This window comes from Camelus ferus, chromosome 18, assembly GCF_009834535.1.
Source record: "Camelus ferus isolate YT-003-E chromosome 18, BCGSAC_Cfer_1.0, whole genome shotgun sequence".
In the NCBI taxonomy this organism is placed as follows: domain Eukaryota; kingdom Metazoa; phylum Chordata; class Mammalia; order Artiodactyla; family Camelidae; genus Camelus; species Camelus ferus.
In genome coordinates this window covers 3,386,565-3,404,862 of record NC_045713.1, presented here as the reverse complement: position 1 = coordinate 3,404,862, position 18,298 = coordinate 3,386,565, and positions in this window count along the sequence as shown.

Genomic DNA, 18,298 nt, shown 5'->3' with positions numbered 1-18,298 from the left:
GCCTCCAGAATGGTGAGACAATACAGTTCTGTTGCTTTAAGCCACCTGGTTTATGGTACTTTGTTACAGCAGTCCTGGAAAATCGATACAGGTGCCACGCCAGGGAGGAGAGAAGTGTGGATGAACGGACGGAGGAGCTGGTGGAGCAGGCTGACAAGGGATCTGTGAGACAATGACAGGAAAACCAGGGGTGATCCATCTCAGAGAAGCCAAGAGAAGGAAGAGTGGTCAAAAACAATGCAGGGAAATTTCTGCAGAGGGTCTCAGAGAGTAGGCAGGGAGCTCTGGAATTTGACAATCACTGTGGACTTGAGGAAGAGCGGTTCTGGGGGAAGGTGTGGAGCCAGGATTGCCTGAGAAGTATCCTTGGGCCAGCCCTCCTTTCCATACAGGCTGCACCAGCCGTTCACCGCCGACTCGCGCGGAGCTAGCACACACACCGTCAGCGCGCTGTGCCTGCGAGGACCAGACTGATTTATGTCTTGTTTCTGGGTCTTCTTTAACTAAGGATGTGAAAACAAAACATTTGTTACAAAGAAAAGAAAGGTGTTTTATAGCAGCTTGGGGAATGGAACTGTTTATTAAGAAGAAGAATGCAAAATACAGAATAAATGCAAGGAAATTACCCTTAACAAAACAAACCTCTCAAACATATGAGAAAATGCTCAACTTTACTTGTAATTAAAGGAATGCAAAATAAAGTAGTGAGATACTATTTTTCTTCAATTAATTTGGCAAAGATTTAAATATACACATACATGGTAGTACCCCATGAGGGAAGGCTAGATGTGACCGGGCATTTCAACAGAACAATGGGAGTGGAACCTTTTGGGATGATATTTTGATGGGATATTTAAGAATCTTAAAATATGCATACATGCTGATCCAAAATTCCATTTCTAGATTTTTTTAAGATTAAAGTTTTATTTCTCGCTTTTGTTATATGTTGGCTAGAGTCTTCCTGATGAAAGATCAGCCTCTATCTTTTACCTGTTTGTTTGCTTTTTTGAGGGGGAGGAAGAAGTAATTAGGTTTATTTATTTGTCAGAGGTACTGCGGATTGAACCCAAGATGTGCTCTACCACTGAGCTGTATCCTAGCCCCCTAAATTTTTATTTTAAGAAAATAATTAAAGCTACGTGCAAAGCCTTTATTATAAGAATATACATTTTAGGGTTATTGTTATTACCCCCAAAATGAAAGCAAATGAATATTCAATAATACAGAACTGACTGAATAAAGTCATAGTAATATGATTAGACAATACAAAGTCTAATGTAAGTAATAATTTAGGAAACATTTATAGACAAAGAAGATAGTCAGAATATATTAATTAGGAATGAAAAGGTATCAGAACAGTATTTACAGAAGGAACCAATAAAAAATTTATGTATCTGAAACAAAATTAATTAACAGTAGTTAATATGGTGTAGTGGGGCAATGGGTGATTTTAAAATTTTGTGCATTTTTCTCCTTTGATTTTTCTCTTTTTCCTAAAATGAGCACGCATGCATGCGTTGATTGCATATTTGAGAGGAATAAGCTCTATAAGGATTGAGTCTATTCAAGACGGGTCTGAGAGAAATGTTTGATTCACTGAAATTTTATTAAAGGACAAGCAGTGAGAGGTAATTTCTCACCCATTTGATTGATGAAGAAATTCCGGCCAACCTACTTGCCAACATGTGGATTCTTTTCATTCACTTTTCCCAGAAAGTGAGTGTAGGGCCACTCACCTGTGGAGACCTGAAGATGGCCACTTAAATGGTTACACGACATCGTGCGACAGAAGCAGAAATCAGGTTCCTCATTCACAGGCTGCCTACTTTGCCCACCACAGCATCCTCAACCATTCTGTCTTGACTTTTATCTCTTACAGTCAGGATTCCTATTTTGAAAGCAGATTTCGCCACTTCTCAGCTCATTTTATCATTTTTGGCCCAAACTCCCTTCTCAAGGCTTTTGAAGAACTTTCCCTCCTGGATACGCTGAACACTGTAGACAACAGAGGTGAACCAAAGTCGTCCTGACCACGCAGGTGCAGCGACGAGTCAGACCCTGCGATCCAGCCAGCTGTCTCACCCCAAAACAATGGAGCCCCACGATAAGCCCCTAAAACTCTGGGCGAAGGAAGAAATTGAAAAGCCCCCTACCAAAGGCAAGTAAATACTTTAGTGATGATAACAGGATCAGTAACAGCTGGAGAACAACTGAGGTGCATTTCAAGGATGCGGCGACCACTGAAAGCACTGGATGGGCTGCACAAAAATCACCGTGGTCCCTGAGAGGTCGTCCAACAGTGCTATTTAGGAAGGAAGGCTTAAAAGTAGGAAACAGACGAATGATAGTTACGTAGATCCTCAGTTTGGTTAATATGCAGTTAGGTTTGCCACATAATATATGGGTACTTGATTCATTTCCAACTGGCCACTTTATCTTCTGCAAATGATTAGTTGATTATGATTCTACTGATGTCTTCTTCCCTTTAGATCGCTATAATCAAATGCAGGAAAAGCTCTGAATTATGTGTTCTTTCGGGAGCTATTTGAAAAGCCCACCTTACTCTTTTTATGCCCGGAGGTAGGACTCTGTAGGCTTTGCTGTGGTTTGGATCAAATTAAAGAGAGTTTTTTTTTTTTTCTCCATAAAACAGGATAAAACACTCCTTTTTTTTTTTTTTTTTGTGGATTGAAGTATGTGTTGTAAATATTTGCATCTACCAAATGACGAACTGTCTCTCCTCTTTGAGCTGAACTGGGGGCTAAAACATTTTTTTTAAATAAATAGAAATGATAAATTCTAGGATAGCAAAAGACAGAGACCAATTGAAAGGTTTATTATTCTCCTTTTATTTTCTATAATTTGTAATGCCAAGTAGTATCTAGATAGTAGCTACATGCTAATATTATCTGTTAAGCTTGAAGATGAGAGTCATTAATGACATGAATGGTCCAGGGCCAGCAGCAGCACCTGGGAACGTCTCAGACATACAAATTACCAGACTATACCTCAGAACTACTCAATCAAAACCTTGGAGTAGACACGGTAATCTGAGTTTTAACAAGCTCTCTTGGTGACTTTAGTGATGCTAAAATTTGATAACCACCATCTTAGGAAAACACATAGAGGACAGAAGATAAATCCCACGGAAATTCAGGGAACTGCCGCATAAACAAACTTTCTAGGTTTCAAGGGGTCCAGGAGTGGCTGGTAGATTTATTTTTTTCAGTTGAGAGACAAGTTGCTGCCCTTCATGGTGCCCACCACAAAGAGGGAGATACAACGCTTAATGGAGACTACCTATTACACGTGTGGGGATGCTGTTCTGATCCGGTCACTGGATGATCCAATTGGTTGCCAGCTTCAAGTGGGGCCCCAGGCAGGAGAGGGCTCTGCAGCGGGTCTGGAATGCAATGCTAGTTGTTTGGACACTCGGACCTTACAAACTTGTCAACATGTGATGTTCTAATTATCTGGGGGCTATGGGGACGGTGCACAGTATCTCTGACAAATCCCCACAGAGGAATCACAGTGCAAATCCCTCAGAGTTCAAGCCAGGGATGAGTCTTGCATGGGAAACCCAAGCTTCAGACGGGCACTTTGGCGAGATGAACTTTTTTGTATTTTTTTCAGCTTTGAGTCCTTGAGTCAGATTGGGTTCTCCATAACACATGAAGATCAACCCTAGAATAATAGGAATGGGTATGGGGAAAACTGAGAGGTGATTAAGAAAAAACATAAGGGAGAATTTTGAACCTTGGGCCACTTGACTTGAGGGAAAAATGGAAAGCTATACAAATCTAGGTACAGTGGAGGCTATTTAAAAGGTGTTTATCCAGGACAACTTTGGTGATGGAATTTAGCGTTTGTGTGGGGCCACTCTCCCTGGGGGAACAAGGAGGTGAGGAAAGCGATGGTGTTAGAAATTCTGCAGGTGGGAAATAAACTTTAAAAACTATTCTAGGTCTTTCAGTTTAGAGATGTCATGTGTTTACAGTCAGCCCTGTGGCCTGCTGCTGGTGAGCTCCCAAACGCGAAGGTTTTAAGACAACTCTGAAGATAATTAGATGTGATCTACATGCTTTGAGTGAGAAGTGAAACAGCTTCTTGGGGTGCTCTATTCTAGTTTCCCCATCTTCCATTACATTTACTGCTCTTAAATGTCCTCTGGGATACAGGGTGGAGCAGGGCTGAGGCATGTAGTAAGAAGACTGAATTATGCTGGTTATTCTCTGCACCTTGGATTCCTTCTCTGCCCATCTCTGCTGCCTAGCTCTGTGTCCCAGGAGGCTGGTCTCATTGGATGGCATTGTCTGGCCCCCTGGGACCTGGGGCTGCTGGTTAGATCTGGTGAACAGAAGGCACTGGCAGAGAATGGGGTGCTCTGTTTTTCTCTCTGGCTTCTCTCCTGTGATGGACTTAACCTCTGGACTGGCCTCACACAGCATTCTTGACTCCTCTTGCTTTATCAGGTTTGGGGTTGGTCCCTCAACCTCCCTCATTGGTGTCCCAGCACTGCCCTCACCCCTCTGATCAGGCTCTTCATTAAGAAGTTTCTTTAAAACCTCAGCTGGGTTTTCTGTGTGTCCCTGCCAGGGTCCTGATGGGCACAAGGACCATGGTTTAATGTTATCAGTGTTATTTTGGATTTGAAGCCAATTATATGTATTTATTAATTTATTTAAGAAATATTTCTGAGCCCCTACAATGTGCTAAATCTAGAGAATATACCAAAAGCAAACAAACAGATGCAAAACGTAAAACAGCAATGACAGAAGAAGAGATCCAGCCCGCGTGAAGCACACAGTCCCATGGGAAGGGTGAGGGGAATGTGGTTTCTCTCAGCGTGCGTTCCTCCATCTCTAGGATGTGAATAATATTAACGTGTATGTATATGTTTGACCCAAACCCACGCTTAATAAGCATGTATTTCTTCTGTGGTTGTTTTTGCTTTTGTTTTAATTTTCCTTTAAGAATAATCTCTTCATGCTTGGTCCCTCTTTTTCCCTCATCAGGAATTAACAGCTGAATCCAATCCGAGAGAGTTTTACTTCTGAGGTTTGACAGGGATACCAAGGCATTTAGGCTTTTGACCTTTGAGTTGACGTAGTTGTTCTCACAGAGGGAAGGATGTAGATTTATGGGGATTTACCCTTTGCCCGTATCATCACTGATCCTCTGTGTGCACACTCAGCATTCCTGAGATAGGAAGATGGAGAGACAGCGGGTGTCAGAGATGGGAGGGAACTTGGGAATTACTTATGAGTGAGGAACCTGAGGCCTGGGGAGGGTGTGACCTGCCTGTTGTTACAAGCTAGACAGTGGCCAGGCTTAGACTGAAGTCTGGTTCTCTGTTTCTCCTAAAGTGTTCTCTGTGTCAACCTATGACCTCAGGATTACTTTCCAATGGTCAGACGATCAATGTGCATTTGAAAATAACCTTGTTCTCAGCATATGAAACAGTGCTTCATGGAGAACAGGCCATGCACGTTCCAAATCCTGCTTCTCTCCAGTCTGGAGAGTTCTCAAATTTCCTAAGCGCAACGACCAAGTGGCTGGGGACCTTTCGTGATTCAATTCATTAGCTAGCGGTGGTTCCAAGCGGTAACGTAAGTCTCCAAAGGGACCCGCCTCGCGTCTTCTTCATTAACAGGAAGCCTTCCCTTGGTATTTCTCTCAGGCGCTCGTCCAGGTATGGATGAGAGGCACGAAGAGGCAGGGGAGAGGGCTCCAGGCTTAAATGCCAGCAATCCAATTAAAGGAATGTTTAACCTTTGTAAATAAAGCCCCTGCTTGGCCTGCTTCTCGGAGGGAGGAAAATTAACTGATTTAGTATGACGCCCCATACTGAGCAGAGAGGACTGGTGTGATAACATCCTTCCTGGCAGAGGGAGCTCAGCCTGCTGTTAAAAATTGTTTTCCCTTGAAGGCCAGCTGGCAGCAGATGCAGGCAGACATGCAGCGCCTCCTCAGGTGCCCTCCCGGGTGAAGGGGACTGTTTGCCTCTGTATTTGGTTTCAAAGGAGCCGTTGGAGGGTGCGGTCCAGCTGCTTGGCTTCCATTAAGAACATGAGAAATAAAATTTAATGTAAAACAGCAAACAGTGGGAGGACGAGCAGAAAACAGAGTTGAATATTTCACACACCCTTGGATGGGGAAGACCTCCGTGGTTTAGAAGCAGGACAGGACACCACGAAGGAGAAGATCAAAAGGATTCTATGTCTATGTACGTAAAAATATTTAAGGCAAAGCAACTGAAAAATGCTTGCCACAAGTGTGGCATCCAAAGGCTGTTGTTATTATGGATAATTAATTCATTCATTTAACATTTATTGGGCTGGCTGCTAGAGATACAGAGATCAAAGGCTCAGAGCCCTAGGAGTCACCCTGCAGAGGGAGATAGAATTCATCATCCTTGTTTCTAACTGCCTGTTTATTCATTCATCTACAGTTGTGGTGGGTCAGGGCGCTTCTACGTACATATTCACCATGCTGATAAGAAAAGCTGTAGGATATCATTAGATAAGTGGACACGCGCAAGAACTGGAAATCTACAAAAGAGGAAATACATTTGGTTAGAAAATAGCAGGTAAAAGTTCTCCATCTTGTTAATACTGATTGAACTACAAATTAAAATGAGGTTGTTTTAGACAATTAAATTACTGAACTGTTTTTTTTTTCAAATGATAATCCCCAAGGCTAGCACAGATGTAGAGAAATAAGTAATATCATGCTCTTGTAAATAAAAGATCTTTAGACAATATATTGACAACATTTACCAAGAGTCTTTAAAACGTCCATATTATTTGAGAGTAATTGTAATTCTAGGAAATAATGCAAAGGAAATCATCAAAGATGTAGGCAAAGGTTGATATGTATGGCTGGAGTGGGTGTGCTCTGTCCAACAGACACGGAATCCGTGGGTTTCTCTCTGGAGTGTGATGTCAGCAAACCACCTACCTTTCCTGTTTCTCCAAAGATTCTGTGGGTCCCTTGGTGTCACTTAAGGATTCTTCTTTAGAAAGGCCCCCACTCACTCCCTGAAGGGGGCTTCCTCCTGAGAAGTTGGGGGAGGCATACTGGAGAAAGAGATTTAAATCCAACACTGGTTTCGAAGGCTGAGAAGGGTGCGCTCTGGGGCCACCAGTGCCAAGTTCCTGGGGATGCAAGATGGCCAGTGGTTCTGGGACCGTAGGGCCCACCTGCACCCAGCACCCTGGGGCTGCAGACACCCTGAGAGCCTGGGAGCCAGAGACGAGAGCTGTGGGGTCTGTGACCTTGGCCACCCACATTCAGCACCCTTGACCGAGAGCCCACCCTGAGAAGAAAGGGCCTTCTTCCTTCCTACTGAAACTCTGATGGCTGGTTGGCAGCTTTGAGGCAGGTGGTGGGGAAGCAACTTTCCCTGAAATCGGGTACCTTGCAGGGTGCCTCCAGCCCTAACAGGTGACGCCTGCAAGGAGAGTAGTGGTTGAGGCAGAGGCCTGAAGATAAATCCCTCTTGAGTGTGGGAGTCAAGATGCCCCATTTTGGACCATGTAAGCCCCCAGCACTTTGGGCCAATTCAGGGAGAGGAGAATCCGCAAGAGGGAAAATGAGACGTCCTGCTAGTAAGACGCGAAGAGGCTTGGTTACTCATTGGAAAAATGTCAACAGTCAGACCAACCTCATGTATCTTATGGTTGTGAATCGGTCATATCCATCATTCTCCGGTGAGCATATAATTTTATAAAGACAAAAAGGCTTTAAACTCTACCACCCCGCCCACCCCTATGGTTAAGCAGTGTGTGAGATTGTCCCATGGGATTCACACCCAACTGGTCATTTGGGTAACCAGGTGGGTGTGGGAGCCCTTCTATCAGTAAAAGCCCTCCCTTTAGGGATCAGAGAGCGGATGTGGCACGTTAGCGCCCTCCTGGCAGGCTCCCCGCCGCTTCATCCAGGCCTTAGGGGGCACGTCCCAGCAGCCATCGGGGTGTCGGGCAGGCCTGTCGGACACCTGCTCCCCTCCTGAGATACAGAGTCAGAGTGTTTCTGACATCAGCGGGCTACCCCTGAGCTTCTGGATGGCTTGGAGCAGAGAAATCTTAAAACCCCAAGGCCACAGACACCCTTCTGTACCCCAGGCACTGAATAAATCAGTGGAGATCTCCAACTCCATAACTCTAACAGAGCCATCTCTGACGGCTGCGGCAATTTGCTCTCTCGTGGGTTAGCGGCCGGCCGTAAGTGATGAGGAAACTGGCAGCTCTTTGTCTTCCTTCACTCTGTTTGTCATTTGGCAGCTGGCTTATTCTTTATCTATTGCCCGTGACTCTCTCTCTCTGTGTCTCTCTCTCCCTGGGCACTTGTGGAGCAGATGTATCTCCTCCTCTCCCTACAGACAAAACCTATAAAGCCATAACATGTTTTTAATGCAATTCAGCTTTTTGAAAAATGCATAATTGGAGAGTTCCAAAATAATTAGTTTATTATAGTGGGCCTGTGAAAATGAACTTGCATCTCATTTATGAGCCATTAGATCCCGTGTTCTACGAGTCTGATTGCTATTAATGCCACCAGCATATAATTTAGCAGACTTTATTAAAGTGTGTCACAATTGAACATCTCTTGCTCCCAGCCCCCACGTCGGGGGTGGTGAGGGGTAGCTGGGGTGGGTGGTTCTTCCTGTCACAGAACTCTTCCCGTAGCAGGTCTGCAGCTTTATTCATTTATTAATTGATTTCCTTAATGGTGGTAAAATATCCATCACATAAAACTTACTATGTTAGCCATTTTCAGTGAATAGTTCAGTGGCATGAAGGACATTCGTTGTGCAACCATCCCCAGACAACTTTGCATCTTGTAAAATGGAAACTCCGAAACCATTTGAACAGTAACCCACTATGGCTTTTGCTACAAATGTCCCCTCCCCACATCCCTGGTGAGCTGCATCGTGAGGCCCCTTTCCATGAGAACATATGACGTTCATTCTGCTTCTTTCAGAAGCAGTTAAGCAAAGGAAAGAACTAAAGCATTGGCATGCCAAGGAAGAAAGAAGAGAAATGTGGGTTTTTTTCAGATAAATATAATGAAAGTAAAAATATTATTGAGTACATTCTACACATCTTCCACACGCGCCGGGTGCAGGGTGCAGAGGGATGGAAGCAGAGCAAGTCACATCCCCTACGTAAGGAACTGTTGGTCTGGTGGGAGTGAAGAGGGAGGACTGATGAAAGTTTGTACTTTATAAGAGGCTAGTAATAATGACTTGGTAACAAAAACCTAAAGAGGAATTGGAGTTGATGGTGGCAGTTCTGGAACGCTGGAGGGGCAGCGCTCAGGGCAAAGGACCCAGGTGTGGGTGGAGAAGATAAGAACTGTTTTTCATCACTCCCTTTACATGTCCCCCAGATAGCGGCCCTAGGTAAGGGAAAAGGCTGCCCCCGGGTGGGACACTGGGAAGGGGCAGGGGACCCCAGCAGGTCGTCTGTCCCAGGGCCCAGCATGTGAAGTGCATGCCCTCAAACACAGCCTGAAGATGCTGAGCATCAGCATGACGTGATATTTCTTTTTCCCTGCATGGAGGTCATCAAAGGGCTGGCCGGAGGGTGACAGGGGTCTTCAGGCAGAAGCAGTGCAGCCTGACACACAAAATGAGATAGTAACTCTGCCTTATTTCTTTGTGGAAGAAGATGGCTAAACGGCTACCTCCCCACCCCCACCCCCACTTTTTCCTGTTAAGGGGGCAAGTTGAGCTTTGTGACTTGATGTTCTGGGCTTACTCCGGGGATGACATGAGTCTTTGACCTTTTGGCTTATGAAAGAAAACAGCTGGATTGTCACAAAAATGAAGTCTAAATAGTGGGGGAATCTGAACCTGGGGGCAGGGTGAGTTCTGAGATCAGTGGATGATTGAGAGGTGGTACTCCCAAATGTGAACTCAAGATGGGAAGGGTCCTGAGAGGGGTGGCATAGTGATGCTTGGGGACTGATCCCAAGCATCAAGGTCATGGGAACCCCAAAGGAGGACTAACTGGTAAATGGGGGTGTGCCCCATGAATCTTGGAACTCTTGCCTTCTTGCCTGGGCAATACCATGTGGACTTGGACCGGGAGGGTCTTGGAGGCAACCGCAATGGATCAAGACCAATAAGGGCCCTTCCCAGCATGTATGGATGGCTTGATCTCCTCTCTCCCCTGACGCCACCCACAGCTCTGATATAACCCTGTGGAAAAGAAGGAACCCGATAAAAACTGATAGCTGTATCTAAGCAATCTTGCCAAGGGTCTCCAAAGCTTAACTGAGTCAGGAAAAAACAAAAATAAAAACCCATAAGAGCTTTGCTCCAGAGCATTGTGGAGCAGATTCTGTTATACAGACAAATGGAATATGGCCAATGAGAATCAAGTGGTGGCATTTTACAAACTCATCAAGGGAAAACTCTATGGCCCAGAACCTTACAGGGGAATACCTATTACATTTAATTTCAGAGAACTAAAAATTTCTAATTTAACTTCCAAGTAACTTTTTTTTAGCTATTTTACTTCTAATTAATAACAACTGCTACACGAAAAAGCAATTCACGAGGCAGTATGGTCTGGAGGAGGCCAAAAAGGAGAATAAGGAGGAGGGAGGGGGAGGAGGGGAGGAGAGGGGGGCGGAGAGGAAAACAGAGGGCAGTAACCTTGACTGTGATGTTGGTTATCATTGTAATTTTGTGTAAACAATTTCTGAGCCCCCATTTTCTATGTCTGTGAAACAAAATGATGGGATTGTACTAAATCTCTTCCAACAAAATTTTACATAGAAGCCCAGTATCCCCAATAGATACCAGTGGGGCTGCTTACATTGCAGAGATGGGGGATGTGTGTGTGTGTGTCTGTGTGTGTGTGTGTGTGTGTGTGAGTGCAGAGACATTAACTCTATTTTGGAGCAAGCTGGGGTAGCTCTGTGTGCCCGAGGAACCGCTCTCTGGTTGAATGTTCTCTCATTGGCACATGGAAGTGTCTGGAAGGCATTTGGGAGGGGAGCCCGAGGCATTTGGCTCAGGGGAGGCCCTGCATGAGTGTTAAGAATCCGCAGAGTCAAAATACAAGAGTGACAGAAAACATAGCCAGACCCACCCTGACGTCAGCTGGGACGCCCCATCAGACGAAATCCAAGGTGTCTGACGCATTTTTAACTGGGCTGCCAGTATTATTTCCCAGAGGGTGGAAGGGGCGGCAAGAGGCAACTGCTACTCGGGGCTTAACTGCAACCAGCAGAGGAGACTTGGTGGGTGAAGCAGAATTGACTGGAGGCCTGAGAATAACTGGGGACGGCACAGAGCCAGTGGTAATCAAGGTGGGGGGTGGTCTCTACAGTGAGAGGCACTGTGCAGGCCCTACTGGGTTTCAAAAGGCTCGGAATAATAATTGGTACCATTCCTGGAGGTTGAATGGTGTGTGCAAAGCATCCAAGCACTGAATGCATAATTTTTCAAGGCCCTGAAGAGGAAGGGAGGGAAATTCATAAGAACCCTGTCTGCTGAGCTTAGGTGTAAAACAGCACATCCGGACGAGGAAAATGAGGGCATGTGGCTCAGAATGGATTTGCAGGAATGTTATGTCATGAAGGTGGAAGCCCCGCATGCTGGGCGCCACCAAGGTCACTGAGGGAAACGCAGGAATCATTTTGTGATTCTAATTGGGCAGATGAAGGGTCAAACATGGGCAGGTGGGCAGGGCCCCTTCCAGCTCCGACCGCGTGGTGACGATGGATGGAGAGGGGCAGGTATTGTGGCCCTGTTTGATTTCTGCCTCCTCCCTCTAGAATAGTGGATTTTGGACTGAAAACTTGGGCCCCAAGTGAGAAACAAGGAGGGAGCAGGGGGTTTGGAGTGTGAGGCACAGGATGGAGTCCTTGCCCTCTGTGGCCCTGTGCTTCCATCTCCTCCTACATCAGATGGAGACGGTAACCTTCATCAGCAGATCTCACGGTGTGGTCCTCAGGCAGCATCAGCAGCATTGCCTGGTCACTGTCACAAATGCACCTTCTCAGGTCCGACCCCAGACCCATTGCATCAGAGCGTCTGAGAGTGGGACCCGGAAGCTGTCAGAACAGACCGTTCCGAGAGTCATGGATGCTCAGGTCTGGAACCCTGGTGCATCCATATCCCACTGTTGGAGGAGGCTGAGACAAGGGGCAGTATAGGACCCACCCTTGCATACAATAAGACGTCTTGAAACAATTAGCTTTCAGTCAATGAGCTGAAATGTCCTGGCTTGGATGAACCACATCCCAAAAGCTTGAACAAGAGCACAGATGAGATCACCAAAGTGCTGTCAGCTGGCAGAGCCTGTTTCAAAAAGAGCAAGTCAGATAGTTTCTCGTCTAACCAGATGGAAAGATTGCAGGAGGAAGTTATAAGGAACGGCTGGAGTAGCCAGAATGGTTCTGTTTCTCTCCAGTACTCTCCCTTCAAGCACCTTCCTCCTTTCATTTAGTCAGTGTAATCAACAGAGTTAGAGGTGCACAGAGCTCCTCCACGCAGGGAAGCATAAATTATTTCTCCAGCGTTGGAGTACTAATTTGTAACGTAGATTCAATTTGGCTTCCGACCGGGGAGGGATGGCACCTTTTAAGATTTGCCGTATCATTTAGGGAAATCGCTCACTTGACACATTAGAACAGATTAGAACGTGTCGGTATTAATACCAGGCATTTCCCTGTTGTCACATGATTTTAGAGGAACAATCATTTCACGTCTGAGTAAAAATCTTACTCAGAGGCTAAAGTTAATGTAGCATATGGAACTGTGTGGAAACAGGGCTTGTGCGTCTTGTGAACATAGGCAATGGCCCATCACGGTGCTGGTTAACATATTTCTTCACTTCATCTGTTTTACTGGATATGAGACGATTACTGTTTTGCTTAGAAGAGGACTCGGCCCCTCTGAACCCAGAACGACGAAACACAGACTCACAGTTCAGAGGTTAAAAGAGAATTGATCTGTGAGCTCTCACCAATCCCTTGCTCTGCTCCCTGCTCTCTGAAGGATAAATCTCTCTTTTTTTTTTTTTCCAGATAAATCCAGATTGGTTTTCCAATAGATTGGCTTTTGGCCTCCCCGGCTGAACAGCACTTTGACATAACCTGGATAGCCTCCTATGGCTCTGAAGAAATCATTTCCAACATCTGAGGTTAATTCACTAAATGAAGTGTTGGATTTTCTCTCATGGAAGCAAGAAAAATTGTTTGGATGAGGTTACAGAAGGCTAGGCAAGCTCAGAGAACATTCCCTGGGGCTCCACCCCTGCACAAAGACATTTTATTGCAGAGATAAATGAATAAACAATAAGAAAAACCCTTCTTTTTTCGATGAATTTTTAACTTTTTTTAATTAAAGTGTAATTGATTTATGACATTAGTTTCAGGTGTATAGCAAAATGATTCAGTTATACATATACATACATGCATATGTATATAGTATTTCAGATTCTTTTCCATTATGTTATTACAAGAAACTGAATATAGTTCCCTGTGCTATACAGTAGGCCCTTGTTATTTCTCTATTTTATATATAGTAGTGTGTATCTGTTACTCCCAAACTCCTTATTTATCCCTCCCCACCCTTCCCCTTTGGTAACCATAGTTGGTTTCCTATGTCTGTTTTTGGTTTGTAAATAAGATTTGTACCACTTTTTTAGACTTCACATATAACTGATATCATATGATATTTCTCTTTCTCTGTCTAACTTACTTCACTTAATATGCTCATCTCTAGGTCCATCCATGTTGCAGCAAATGACATTATTTCATTCTTTTTTATGGCTGAATAGTATTCCATTGTACAAATATACCACATCTTCTTTTACCAGTCAGCCATCAATGGACATTTAGGTTGTTTCTGTCTCTTGGCTATTATAAATAGTGCTTCTGTGAACATTGGGGTGCATGTATCTTTTCAAATTATAGAAAACCCTTTATTTTTGCATGACCTTGTACATTTTGAGCGATTTTTCACCCACTATCCTAAGGGCCTTGTGAGATAAGTAGGATAGGTGGATGGAATTCGCCCCATTTGGCAAATGGGTAGATGGTGCCCAGGGACTAGTTGAACATGGTTGGTCACACATCACACATCAGGTTACACCACACAAGAGACAGGGGGCCCCTGGCCTCTTTCATTGGACTGTGGTCCTTTCTCATTCAGTTGAGTCTGACTCCAAGTGCCCCCAGAAAGGGAAGAGAGAAGAAAGCAATGTACAAATCACATGATCCCAGCATGGAGGGATCCCTGCTGCTGTGGCTTCCTGCTTCATCTCCACACAGGTCTCAGGGTCCCTGTCATTATCATGTTCCTTAGAAACAGGCTATCTGGGGAAAGCCCTCGAGTCCTCTTGGAAGGCCCATGCAGCAGCAAGGACTAGCTGATTTGATGTGTGTAAGTCTTGCATCATGACTTGGTGGGAGATCGGGTCCTAGAGAGAGAAAAACCAAGCGGGAGGAGAGATTAAGGCCTGAGGCATAGGCAAGGGTCCCAGGGCTGAAGGGGGGCTCAGTGAGTGCCCTGACCTTGCAGGTGCTGAAGGTCCCTGAAGTATAGAGGTATTTGTGTTTGTGTGCAAGAGGGTAGCATGCAAGAGCCAGAAGGGTCTCATCAAGACATTCCTGGGGGAAAGCCTTTCATGGAGAAGGAGGTCCCTTGTGATCTGAAAAGGAGCTACAAGAAGGGGACGGGTGGCCCACCCCAAGAACACAGGGGTGTCGAGAAGGCCTTGGGCTTCTGGAAACCACCAAACCTAAGTTTCCACCCTAATAGAGGGTGGAAATCTATCACACTTCTCTGTGCTGACAATATCTGGATAGTCTTTGTTCATTTCCTCTAATTCATAGTGAAAAAATATATGTTATGGGCTGAGGTGTGTCCTCCCTGAATTCATGTGTTGGAGTCCTAGTGCTCAGGACCTCAGAATGGGCCTGTGTTTGGAGACAGAGTCTTTAAAGAGGTAACCAAGTGAAAATGAGGTCACTGGGGCGGGCCCTAATCCAACGTGACTGGTGTCCTTATAAAGCGGGGAAATCTGGGCACAGAGACAGACATGAACAGAGGGAAGATGATGTGAAGACACAGGGAGAAGGTGGCTGTTTACAAACCAGGGAGAGAGCCTGGAACAGATCCTTCCCTCAGAGCCCTCAGGAGGAACAGCCTTGCTGACACCTTGATCTGACTTCCAGCCTCCAGACTGTGAGACAATACACTTCTGCTGTTCAAGCCCCTGCACTAAAATGATTGGTGAACACCGGGTTTGGCCCTGCAGCAGAGGCAGCAATTCTGAAGTTGCTTCTCCGCTGAGGGCCCACTTCAAGGCACAGGGCTTGGGAAGTCAGACAAATACAAAGTAAAATCAGACTCTGCTGCCTAAGAATTTTGAGGACCTTACCAAGGTGCTTCTGAGCCTCAGTTCCCTTATCTGTGAAATGGGTATGAGAATACCTGCCTCATAGTCCCTCTGTGAGGATTAAATTAAACTCGGTGTGCTGGCGAGTCATGTGCTTACTGACACAGTGTGTAAATCCATCAGGGCTGTTGCTTCCTTGAGTTTTGATTTTCTCATCTATAAACCAGGAATCATATTACCTGGTTAGTAGTCTCAGGATGTGATTTACATAAGATACAGCAGGAAAGGCACTTTAAGCAGTCCTGGGCACATTTTCAAATGCTCAGAGGTGAGTTACTTCCTTTTATTCACGAGGCCAAGACCCTGCAGTGATCCTGCTCCCCAAGTCCTGGTATTTTTGCTGGTCCCTATAGGCTGCATGACCCCCAATCACTCCCTCCCTGAGACCATTCTTGACAATCTCATTGTGTGTTGGGAGGACAGAGTAACTTTTCAGCAAGTGACTCCTTGAGAAAAGCACCAGAAAACTGTTTTTGGCAAGAAAGTCAGATTAACCTAAAGACCGTTCTTGGGAAAGAACTTGCCGTGTGAAACGCAGTGGCACTGCCCTTGGAGGTACCCAGTGTTTAAGGTAATCTGAACATCTTTCCGGTGCCACTATTTTAACTTTACCAACAGGAAATGTCAGTGATGGACCAAAAGGAATATTTCCTTTTGCCACCTGGGCTTTTTAAGCTTCAGCTCAGCTCTGGGAAGGGGGGAGGGGGCACTTCTAGAGGTGGGCTTTTTACTGAACACAGTCACTGAGTCAAAGTTACGCTTGTCACTTGATTCGTGAATGGAAATGATTTCAAGTCAACGTAGCCTTTACATAAACTCTCCAATTAAAAGTACTGGATATTCTCCAAAGTGGCAAGTTCCCTCTTGGCTTGGCAGAGGATGATAATGAGTTATTGCTATTATAACCATAAAGCTGTTATTTGCATGAGTAAAATGGAGCTAATGTGTAGATAAAATTAAACTTTAAGATGAAATATTGTTAAAACAAAACGGTTAATGAATTTAGACACGGTATTGAGCAGGTAAGTTTGGTAACTGATTGGAATGGATAATTTTAATGGGTCTCCTTGAATCAAAATCAATATTGAAAATTGTACAGCATATCGGAAACATATCCCATCTCCTTTTTCTGTTAATTTTTGGAGCATTTCCAGCATGGATCCCAGGCCGTGTCTCGTCAATCCTAGTGGGCCAGGAGGGAGGGGGTGTGTCAGCTCGCTCTCGGTTCCCAATAGAGGGCAGCTAATCAATCCTGAAATCAGGAGAACTCCACTGACCTTCTCAAAAGGAACCTCCCAGAGATGTAAATGCAAATCCTGAGGGCCAGTCTTATCCTGGGCCAACTTCAGCCTTGGGAGGGAAATTAGTAGCTGGGCTCGGGCAGGACCCTCCACGAGAGGGCCTCCGAGCCGTGGGGTTAGTGGCTGAGAAGCAGAACAGCTGTGACGGAAGCACCCACTGCCGTCCTTCCCACAGTTCCGGTCTCTGGAATCCCATGGACGCCTGATTCTATTCAGTTATAAGGTTCTTCAAGCGTGTCTAGGTCCCCTAGGTGATGTGCCTTCCCTGGCACGGCCAAGAAAACCCCACGTACCAGATGGCTTAGATTAGGGATTGGCCAAATCCAGCCCACCATCTGTTTTTGTGTGAGCTGAGAATAGTTTTTACAGTTTCAACAGCTGAAAAAAAAATCAAAAGGAGAATAAGATTTCATGACACGTGGAATGATATGAAATTTGAATTTCAGTGTCTATAAACAAGGTTCTAGGGGGTCACAAATACACCCGTTAGCTTCTGTATTGTCTGTGCCTGCTTGCTTGACATCACGGTGGAGCTGAGTGGTCACCATAGAAATTGTATGGCCCACAAGCCTGAAATATTTACTCTCTGGTCCTTTGCACAAAAAGTTGGACTTGCTTCGGCTAAGTGCTGTCCATGCAGGCCTAGAGCTGGGGACAGCGGGCTGTAGGGATGAGGGCTAGATACCTCAGTAAGATCAGGATTTTATTAGGAAGAAAGAAAGAGGGAGTCATTGCTTTGTAGGAAATCAATGGTGTTCATTACATTTGAGAAGTCATCTGATTTCTCTGAGACTCCTTTCTGCTCCCTGCAGACGTAGGGTATAGTAGATACATTTCTGGGGAACTGGTGAGGTGTCAGGAGAAGGCATGGGGATATGATTGGGTGGCAGACGAGTAAATGAATGAATGCATGAATAAATGAATGAATAGGAAGCAGTCAAAGATGAGGGTGGGGAGGTAAGCCGGCCTATATCATGCCAAAGAATTCTGGCTTTCTTCTGCCGACATATGGTGGCCTTTGAAGTGTGTCAAGCAAATGACAAAGTGACATTTGCATTGGAGAGAGAGAACATGGCATTTTGTGGGTGGCCAGAGCAGAAAGGTCATTTGGTCAGAGAGCAACAGTAATGGAATACCTCTTGAAAGGGCAAATCAGCAAATTGCTTTCTCCTTAACCCTTCCTTCAGGAGAGGGGAGAGACAAGGAGGGGGCAGCTCTAGGGAACAGGATGTGGGATGATTTGGGTGAAGCACACTCAGAATAATCCTATTAAAATGGGCACCTGGTCAGAAAGCTGTGTGTCGTGCAGTGGTCCTCAGACTAGGAAGGTGAAGAGCAAGGCACACGAGGGACCTCATGAGAGAAAGTCGGGAAGTCTGTCTCTGACGCTCTGAGTTCTAGTCCTGACCCCACCAGGAACTTGCTGTGTGACCTCAAGCAAATAGATCTACCTTTCTGATTTTCTGTTTTATCACTTGAAAAAGAGAGCTCTCCAATGAGATCATTTTTTAGAAAATATGAATGCACTAGCAGGAAGAGATTCAGGTTTTGAAAGAGCTGAAGTTGAAACAC